The sequence below is a fragment of the Lolium perenne genome, chromosome 5 (assembly GCF_019359855.2).
Source record: "Lolium perenne isolate Kyuss_39 chromosome 5, Kyuss_2.0, whole genome shotgun sequence".
NCBI classification, from domain to species: Eukaryota; Viridiplantae; Streptophyta; class Magnoliopsida; order Poales; family Poaceae; genus Lolium; species Lolium perenne.
In genome coordinates this window covers 162,956,345-162,966,898 of record NC_067248.2, presented here as the reverse complement: position 1 = coordinate 162,966,898, position 10,554 = coordinate 162,956,345, and the positions used below count along the sequence as shown (strand labels likewise).

General features: G+C 42.7%; 1 long non-coding RNA gene across 1 annotated transcript; it reads right to left on the bottom strand.

Annotated features, from left to right (window-relative positions):
- Nucleotides 1-7,640: 7,640 nt before the first annotated feature.
- Nucleotides 7,641-10,245, bottom strand: LOC127300452 (uncharacterized). Its single transcript, XR_011746015.1, has 4 exons — nt 10,165-10,245; nt 8,595-8,787; nt 8,250-8,354; nt 7,641-7,753 (listed from the first exon to the last, which is right to left on the bottom strand). It is a non-coding gene; the product is annotated as an uncharacterized lncRNA (long non-coding RNA).
- Between the last annotated feature and the right edge of the window lie 309 nt (nt 10,246-10,554).

The window sequence follows — 10,554 nt, the reverse complement described above, 5'->3', positions numbered from 1 at the left end:
CTTAAAAACTATTGTGGTATTGAATATATAATTATGCACTTTATCTCTTATTAAGTTGCTTGTTGTGCGATAACCATGTTTACTGGGGAACGCCATCAACTCATTGTTGAATTTCATGTGAGTTGCTATGCATGTTCGTCTTGTCTGAAGTAAGGGCGATCTACACTGAGTTGAATGGTTTGAGCATGCATATTGTGAGAGAAGAACATTGGGCCGCTAACTAAAGCCATGCTCCATGGTGGAAGTTTCAGTTTTGGACAAACATCCTCAAATCTCTAATGAGAAAAGAATTAATTGTTGTTGAATGCTTAAAGCATTAAAAGAGGAGTCCATTATCTGTTGTCTATGTTGTCCCGGTATGGATGTCTAAGTTGAGAATAATCAATAGCGAGAAATCCAATGCGAGCTTTCTCCTTAGACCTTTGTACAAAGGCATAGAGGTACCCCTTGTGATACTTGGTTAAAGCATATGTATTGCGGTGATAATCCAGGTAGTCCAAGCTAATTAGGACAAGGTGCGGGCACTATTGGTACACTATGCATGAGGCTTGCAACTTATAAGATATAATTTACATGATGCATATGCTTTATTACTACCGTTGACAAAATTGTTTCATGTTTTCAAAATCAAAGCTCTAGCACAAATATAGCAATCGATGCTTTTCCTCAATGAGGACCATTCTTTTACTTTCAATGTTGAGTCAGTTCACCTATTTCTCTCCACCTCAAGAAGCAAACACTTGTGTGAACTGTGCATTGATTCCTACATACTTGCTTATTGCACTTATTATATTACTCTATGTTGACAATATCCATGAGATATACATGTTACAAGTTGAAAGCAACCGCTGAAACTTAATCTTCTTTTGTGTTGCTTCAATACCTTTACTTTGAATTATTGCTTTATGAGTTAACTCTATTGCAAGATTTATTGATGCTTGTCTTGAAGTGTTATTCATGAAAACTCTTTGCTTTATGATTCAATTGTTTACTCATTGCATTTACATTGTTTCGAATCGCTGCATTCATCTCATATGCTTTACAATAGTATGATCAAGTTTATGATGGCATGTCACTCCAGAAATTATCTTTGTTATCGTTTTACCTGCTCGGGACGAGCAGAACTAAGCTTGGGGATGCTGATACGTCTCCAACGTATCGATAATTTCTTATGTTCCATGCCACATTATTGATGTTATCTACATGTTTTATGCACACTTTATGTCATATTCGTGCATTTTCTGGAACTAACCTATTAACAAGATGCCGAAGTGCCAGTTCCTGTTTCGCTGTTTTTGGTTTCAGAAATCCTAGTAACGAAATATTCTCGGAATCGGACGAAATCAACGCCCAGGTTCCTATTTTACCCGGAAGCATCCAGAACACACGAGAACCGCCAGAGAAGGGTGGCATGGCCACCACACCACACCCCGGCGCGGCCTAGGGGGGGGGGCGCCCCCCTAGGGTGTGGGCCCCCCTTCGACCTTCCTGCGCCGCCTCTCCGCCTATAAAAAGCCCCTGGATCAGAAAACCCTAGGACGATTGACGAAACCCACGAAAACCTTCCAGAGCCGCCGCCATCGCGAAGCCAAGATCTGGGGGACAGGATCTCTGTTCCGGCACGCTGCCGGAGCGGGGAAGTGCCCCCGGAAGGCTTCTCCATCGACACCGCTGCCATCTCCACCGCCATCTTCATCACCGCTGCTGCTCCCATGAGGAGGGAGTAGTTCTCCATCGAGGCTCGGGGCTGTACCGGTAGCTATGTGGTTAATCTCTCTACTATGTACTTCAATACAATGATCTCATGAGCTACTTTACATGATTGAGATTCATATGAGTTTTGTATCACTACTATCTATGTGCTACTCTAGCGATGTGTTATTAAAGTAGTTCTATTCCTCCTGCACGTGTGTAATGGTGACAGTGTGTGCACCGTGTTAGTACTTGGTTTGTGCTATGATCATGATCTCTTGTAGATTATGGAGTTAACTATTGCTATGATAATATTGATGTGATCTATTCCTCCTACATATGCATGAAGGTGACAGTGTGCATGCTATGCTAGTACTTGGTTTAGTAGCGTTGATCTATCTTACACTAAAGGTTACTTAAACATGAGCATTATTGTGGAGCTTGTTAACTCCGGCATTGAGGGTTCGTGTAATCCTACGCAATGTGTTCATCATCCAACAAAAGTGTAGAGTATGCATTTATCTATTCTGTTATGTGATCAATATTGAGAGTGTCCACTAGTGAAAGTGTAATCCCTAGGCCTTGTTCCTAAATACTGCTGAGTTACTACTGCTTGTTTACTGTTTTACTGCGTTACTACTGCTGCAATACCACCACCATCAACTACACGCCAAGCACTTTTCTGGCACCGTTGCTACTGCTCATATATATTCATACCACCTGTATTTCACTATCTCTTCGCCGAACTAGTGCACCTATTAGGTGTGTTGGGGACACAAGAGACTTCTTGCTTTGTGGTTGCAGGGTTGCATGAGAGGGATATCTTTGACCTCTTCCTCCCTGAGTTCGATAAACCTTGGGTATCCACTTAAGGGAAACTTGCTGCTGTTCTACAAACCTCTGCTCTTGGAGGCCCAACACTGTCTACAGGAAAGGAGGGGGAACGTAGACATCACTCCACGCTCCGCGTCGGGGAGACGCCCGAGGACGGCCGGCTCTGCATCCTGGCCGTGGCGAACGAGGGCACGCAGCTGCAGCTCTGGGTCCGCGGCGAGTCCGGGCAGCGGGGCCACAACGGCTGGGTTCTCGGGAGGGAAATCATGGACATGGATGTGGTGTACGACGCCGTGCCAGGCCTGCCCGAGCACGACCACAAGCACAGGTCCATATGTGTTTGGCACAGCGACATGGACGCCGCTCGCACTGGGAAGGCCTTCATCAGGACGTGGGGATACGGCCGCTACTCCTTTGATCTCAACACTCGCAACATGGAGCGCCTCACCACCAAACGTGGCAAGAACTACGGCCACCCCATGTTCGCCTACTTCCCTGCGTGGCCGCCTGCGTTCCTCGCCCCCCCAGATCAGCAATGACTTCCTGCAGGTAATTGCTTGCTAAAATCACACTTCCTTCTTCTTCAAAATATGCCATTACTTTTTGTCTATCCATGTGATACTTTCGTTGATCACTTTCCATGTGTTGTCTCGAGTATGTATGTTGTTGGATGTGCGGTTGGGAGCACAAGAGTATCAAAACGCATAGGATTTGTGCCAAGTACTTCGAAATACATCTGTTTTGGATGTTCTGATCAGTCTTTTTTCAGTTCCTGTTGGTTTGAGAGAATTCTAGATGGTATGTGTTGATGCTACAATATGTAATCCCATATTTTTTACTTAGCTTCCCCATTTGTGCTACATGTTCATGACCATATCCTGGCTTTTTCCTCCAAAAGAAGTGTTCATGACATATCCTGATATATGTTGTGTTTTCCATTCCAAAGCTTTCACAATTGCAACTCATTTTGATGTCATCCCATGCATTATGGTCCCTCTGAGTGACTTGCATTAGTGTGTTGTTATTTCCAGGAATACCATTTCTCAAATTATTATACTAGTAGTCTAGTATAATGAGGCTTGGGGCTAACCTCAGATCTGAAATGCATGGGTTGGCTTATGGTTTGTGTTTATTATACCTTAAACTATTCTTTCACTGATGCTCATTCATTATTGCAACTTTTGCACCTTTTGTAGTAGCATATTACTACAATGTACGATTCATATGCAGTTATACAAATTAGTACGTTTGTGTTTGCACAAGGAATATTAGCTCTTGAATGAAACTTCTTCTTGCATTTATCTTAACTTCCCATGAAAATGGCATGCACCATCATTTGTTGAAGGATGCAATATTGCTCTTTGTTATGGTCCTGGCCAACTAAAAATGAAGTGCTACTTGTTATGCCATCTAGTCTCAGCCTTTAACGGATTTAATTCTGTATACAAAAAAAAGAGTGAGAGCTGGAAACAACCATGCATGATCCATCCCAATTATATTATGCTCTTCTCATAATTCTCAGCATTTTTCCAGATTTCTTGTGTTTGAATTCAGCTCACACCTTTCATCTCGTGGTCAAAGTTCCATCTGCACCTTCACTCAGCGCAAGAGGAAGAAGACCACCTTGTTATGTATTAAGACTAGCTAAACGATGTGAGCGCTATGACTAGATGATACTACATGCAAAGACTAGTTATGGCCCTTTCTTTTGACTGATATATCCTACTGGCTACTGCCCTGCATCATTATTTTTCATGGCTGTGTGATGGATGATCAAATTTGTACGCCTGGGATACATTTAAATTTGTGTTGCACCGCATGGTATCTTAGTTTCAGCATTGTTGTTTTCTCTCCTGCATACATCTAGTGCCTTTTAAGTGAAAGCTTGCTGCCATCTTAATCACCCCGTGCTCGGAACATAGTCTGACTTCAAAGTTTACATCTGATAGTCCAACATATATGGATGTGGACATGGAGTACTAGATCAAAATCCAAAATTATACATACTCCCTCCGTCACGCAAAAGATGTCGGACGCGTAATACAAATGGTTTTTTATGAAAACCCCCTTGTTAGTTCGTTTCTTCTCCAACTAAATCCTGTTCTGTAAATTTCAAATACGGATCTTCTCTCACCGTCGACGTCCGGTGGCGCCGCTCGACGTCCGGCGGAGCCGTGCTCGATCTCGCGTCTTCCTCCCTGCTGCGGCGCCGCAGGCACTCCTCTGCTCCGTTGGGACGTCATCTTTGCTGCGGAGCCCGAGCTCTTGTCCTGCCTGCGGCGCGCCGTCACGCCCGAGCTCGTCGTCGTCCTCCCTGTGGTGTCGTCCTCCCTGCGGCGCGCCGTCACGCCCGAGCTCGTCGTCATCCTCCCTTCGCCGCCCGAGCTCTTGCCCCGACGCGAACTATGCCGACGCGCAGACGCCGACGGTCACCGTCGGCAGAGACGGTGCCGACGGTGGATTAACCTGTGCCGACGGTGCGGGGCCATCGGCGCACGGCGTGACTCCCGTAGTGCGACGCGTATTCACATTAAAAAAAGAAATAAAGTCTGACACCTAACTGAGTTTACATTTACTCCTCCCAGCTATCTCCAACCTTCTTCTTCACTCACTCACGCCCAACCACTGAGGCAGTCCATTCCCATCTCCCCATTTCTCAATTTTATCCACACTCCAGCCTCTCTCCTCTAGCAGCCGAGATGTTCAAATCTACAGCTTCTACTTGGACTCTTCTAATTCTCCGTATTTTTTCAGTTCGTCTGAATGTGTGTGCTCTCTAAGATTACTGACGCTGATACCACTTCTGATGGAACGTCAAGACAAAACAAGAGGACGACAAGGCGCACGCTGCAGCCGCTACAAACTAAGGAAGTGATCGAACAAGAGATGAAGAATTACCTCGTCTTGCCAGCCCATCTCCCGTCCGCCGGAGCCCTCCTCCTAGAAGCAAACGGATATCTTGGAGCGCCCTTTTCTCTCCTCTCCTCGATCTTGTCTTGCCGGCTCATATCCTATCCATTGGAGCCCTTTTCGTCGAAGCAGCCGGACATCTCAGAGTGTACTCTCCTATCCTCTCCTCTCCTCGACAAGTAAAAGTCAAAGTCTAAGTCACACGCGCTCTCCGCACGCGGACTGTCACGATGGTCTTGTACTTATAGAGGCAAGGGTGAGAGAAGAGAAAGGTAGAAGATGAGGCGTAGCTTGTTGGAATTGAGGAGGGAGAGAGAGATCCGTGGAAGCCCAGTGCATGCTCCAATGATTGGTCATAGTATCTCTCACACGGATTGCTCTCCTCTCAGCCGTACGATAGAAAAGAAAATAAAGGAGAGATGAAAACGGAGTCACTAAACACAGCAGGCACACAAGGTTGAGGAAAGAGAACTTTGAGATTTGGGAGCTAAGCGCCGGGCGACGGGAAATTTTCATCGCTAATCAGTCGTGCCATGAATGGATCAATGACCTGCAGGCCTATTCCGCCTCCTCGTAATTAGGGAGATCAATAATGCCCTACTTAATCCTCATGCATGCATGCACGCACCCAGCCTTTACTGGCAATCCTTTGGTATGGCTAGCACAGTTAATCGATTCTGGTCGATTCGGTTCCACCTTGCAAAATACAATGTCTTCTTTCTTTCTTTGCAGACTGGACAATCAATCTTCTCTAAAATCGAAAAGTCACGAGGAACCTTCAGCTGGTCTTGGTATGCCTTTACAGACTGTATTCATCTTCTTTCATTACAAATTTGCTAATTAACAAAGGTTTATTTACATGTTTATACTTAGCACGCGAATACCAAAAATCCCAGGGGATCCTATAGCAAAAAATACTTATCATTGGAGGCCATCGATTGACAGATTCTTGTACTGCGTTTCTTTTTTTGAAAGGGATTTTGTGTTGAACCCAGATCGATCGATACAACCAGATTTTGCATTTTTCCGTTCTATCGATTACCCTAAAGTTAGCTGACTTGCCATGCTAGCTCTTTATGATTCTTGTTCAAATAAAATAAGGGAAAATTACCAATTTAGTCAAAGCTAACTAGACAGCAAGAGTATCCAAAAATTTGGCATGACTCAACATTATTTCTTTGGACGTTTGGTGCGCATATAAAAAATTCATTTAATGTTAAGTGCAATACAACACAACGACACTACTCACAAGTTCAATTACAGGGAAGTTGGAAGTCACGAATGAGGCAAACTATTACAAGTCCTGATTTGGACCAAAAGGAACGATGCAATTTCAATGCTGCATGTCATAAAACTGAAGCAGTTCTCTGAAACAAAAGCAGCGGAACCACAGCCACAGCCACCGGAACCGACCGATAATATCAGAACCAAATCAGCTAGAGGCAAGCAGCAACACATCTGGGCTGCTTTTTTGGCGACCAAGACCATGCCGCCGGAGCCACTTGGCTTCCTCCCTCCATCAGCTGCATCACCTACATACACAAATCAAAGGAATGAGTGCACAGATAGAGAAACCACCAACTAAACCCTGGATGGATTTCAAATATAGACAAAACAATCACTAAGACCAACTTCAAACTGTCAAAGCAAAGAGTCTCAAAGGATTGCAATCTTGTAACTTTAAACCAAATCACTAACTCCATAAATCTTGCCTAGTCAAATAGTAATAGCCAGTGGCACCACATTCACAACCTAGACTTAGGTTGCCTTGCATGCATTTTATAGAAGCAATCAGACTGAAACACAAACACTGAAGAGAACTTCAGAAAAAATCTGACAACAAACGAATAAAAATGTCTCCCTAAATAGGATGTTTTAGACCAAAGAGTCAGAAACACCATCTGATCAGTTAAACCTATGAGCAGTCAACACAAAGTGAAAACTCAACCAATAGTCTCCCAAATGGAAAAGTAAAATACACTGTTTATCCTATATAAGCAAAAGAAAATAGAGATCTATTTGGACTAAGTGTATCATGTTTTGATGCAGAGAGGATGTCCTAGACGCAAGCACAAATCTCACGATCACACGGTTCCAAAATACTCAATGCCTTTCCAGTTTACTAATTCATGGCCTTTCACACTTGCAAAAACTCATGTGAATACATAGTATGGTAAAACACTAGACAGGGGTTTCAGCAGCAAATGACCTGGGCCAAATATCGAGGATTTACAAGTCTGCATTGTTGTAGTGTTCATGTGGAGGTGCTTAAGGTCACTCTTGAGCTCCTGGTTTCCGTTCTCCAGATCAAAGAAGCCTGAAATATTCAACATGATAAATACTGTGAATTCTCTTTCAAAGTTTCAAAAACTCTTCTAAATACAAAGAAAGTATGGTAAAAAGGCTACTTGCAAGGCAAAATGAAAATCTTATGAATTCTCTTTCAGAGTTTCAAAAACTCTTGTGAATACAAAGAAAGTATGGTAAATAGCTACTTGCAAGGCAGATACCAAGTACACAAGAATATTCAAGATAAATTAATTCCTAAAGTTTCTTCTATGAGTTTCTTCTACTACTTGGATCAAGCTTGTTCACACCAACAACTTAACTATGTATGCACAGAATACATTCATAAGGATCTCAAGTATATAGCATGTTCATTGGTCCCATGTGACATCAAGATAAAGAAAATTATTTGCAACTTCAAACACTGTGAATGGATGGAAAAGGTATTAACCCATCATTTTCCTCATAAGGATAAACACAAGAATCACAAGCAAAGCAAATCAGGGGCATTCTCACAAGGGATGTACCTGCTACCGGTTTAGGGCTGCTACATGACCACTCCTAGTCTGGTTGAAGGTAACATGGGACTGGATTCGATTTGAACTCCATATTGGCTTCCAAAGCATCGAGCTCTGCATTTTTTCAGAAAACAAAATGAGAAAATCCAAAGGATAATTGTCTTTGTAAATTGCAACAGATCCATACCGCAAGAGCATTTATGGGATTATAGCTAGAGTGATATACGCTGGTGAGTAAATTCAAATGCAAATCTATATCCAACAGTGGTTCACAATACTAGCGAGTAAATCCAACAGTGGTTCCAGGTTGGTTTGCACTGCAAGGAAATTGGGTGTCTCGGTGATATATCTCACCTTTTTGCGGCCTTGTTCCCAATATGAGGCACTGTGCAGACGAGGCAGATCTTGCCGCCCCTGGCTTCGAGGCTGAAGCTGCCCTCGCCAGCCTTGTAGAGGTCCCTGGAGTGGTGGATGGCAGCAAGCTGATGCTTGCTCACCGATCCAGCAGCAGCAGGTCGGGTGGACGAGGGCCGCAACCATGCAACAGCTAGACAAATGGAAGAGTAGCATCAAGTTAAATCATCAATCCATAAAATAGAATATGTATACATTAACAAGACTGCTTATTGTCAAGTTTAAAAGACATACTAAGAATTTTAAGATAAGAAAGTAGAAAGTTGCTTTGATGTATGACGATGGCGATAACATTTTCACATGCAACAATACACCAATTAAGGTGGTTATAATAATATCACATAATCAACCACGGCTTCATTATTTTGCTTAGCAACAAAGTAGCTAAAATCCTAGAGCTTGATCCCTTAGCAACGCAACAAATTGAAAAACTTCTTACACCTTAGAGCTAGGTCCAATACCATAACAGGTTCCAGTTCAAATATTATGTGGTTGTGCCACAACAATTAAACATGGTGAATTAATACACCGACACCCAGTTGCCTAAACCTTACAGCGGAGAGAAATCACAATTAATTTGTACACAAATACCAAACAAACAAATTAAATTATACCAGCTGTACAAGCATTAGATTTACACACGAGAACTAACTAAGAAAATCGCTTAGTTTCTCACATGCATCACATCTACACAATAACAAACTATCGGTCTACTTATTTCTGAAAACAAAGTTGCAGCTAGCGATGAATCGGAAGAGGAATGCAACCTTGTTGATAACATCAGATTAAAGCATCAACCTATTGAACTTAATAAGAGAATTGTCTCGCGCTTTCCATCAGACCGTTCTTTTGGTTGCATTGGCTAGTGCATGAAGCTTGGCAAAACCATCTTGTGGAAAAAGAACTAAAAGCTTTTTACCCAACTATTTCTACATGCACCAGTCCACTCCTACCACATAGGACCCACAAACTACGGTTCTGCTATAGGATAGTCACCGTCATGGAAGCTTCTTTGGAGCAGCAATGGCCCCACCAATTAGCTTTGAAAAATTGGCAGATGGCGCCACAGCGAATGGATGAGGAGTCCAGAGGGAAGGTCACAAGTCAAAGCTGGAGTAGCACACTCGCAGAATTGATCTCGCTCCAGCAATAGTGCAGCACCAGGCATTGATTTTCAAATGGTAAGGTGGAGTGCAACTCAAGTCAAAGTCATATTTTTCTTTAGGAAAAGGATCGATATGGAGGACAATGTATGTCACGTGCATGGCAATGGACTGGCATGACACACATATACACACCAGCTACCTATAATGACACTTGCAATTAATGCAATTGACCTTGGAAGGAAATACTGATCTTCCCAACATATGGCCTCACAAAATGAGAAAAAAAATGCAAAATAAGGAATGGTGTTTTTTGTGATATTGTTTTCCATATTTGGCAAATACTGTTCTTCCCAATATATGGTCTCACAATAAATATCCCTCCGGGAGTGGTACCAGGAACTTACCAAACACCTAGAAAGTCGAAGAAGGCCACCCAATAGTCATGAATAAGACATCAGCATCCTACGCTCCCTTGCTTCAATAACTTACAGTTAGAAAACATCAAATATCAGTGCAATGAAATGTCATAACATTGTGAATTAAACCAATAGAACTGAGTTCAAAGAAAGAATGGATAAAAGCAAAAAATCTAAACCTCTAATTATAACATCGAGATGATACTTCTAATCATAAAAGAGCTTGCAGTCTAGCTTGCTTTTTTTTTTGAGATCAGCAGTCTAGCTTGCTATTCTTACAAAGTAGAGCTCACATAAGCAAAGCACATAGTCATGAAGTCCGCCACTTAGAAAAAAACCATTCGTGTAGATACCAGATGCATGTATAGATACTAATTG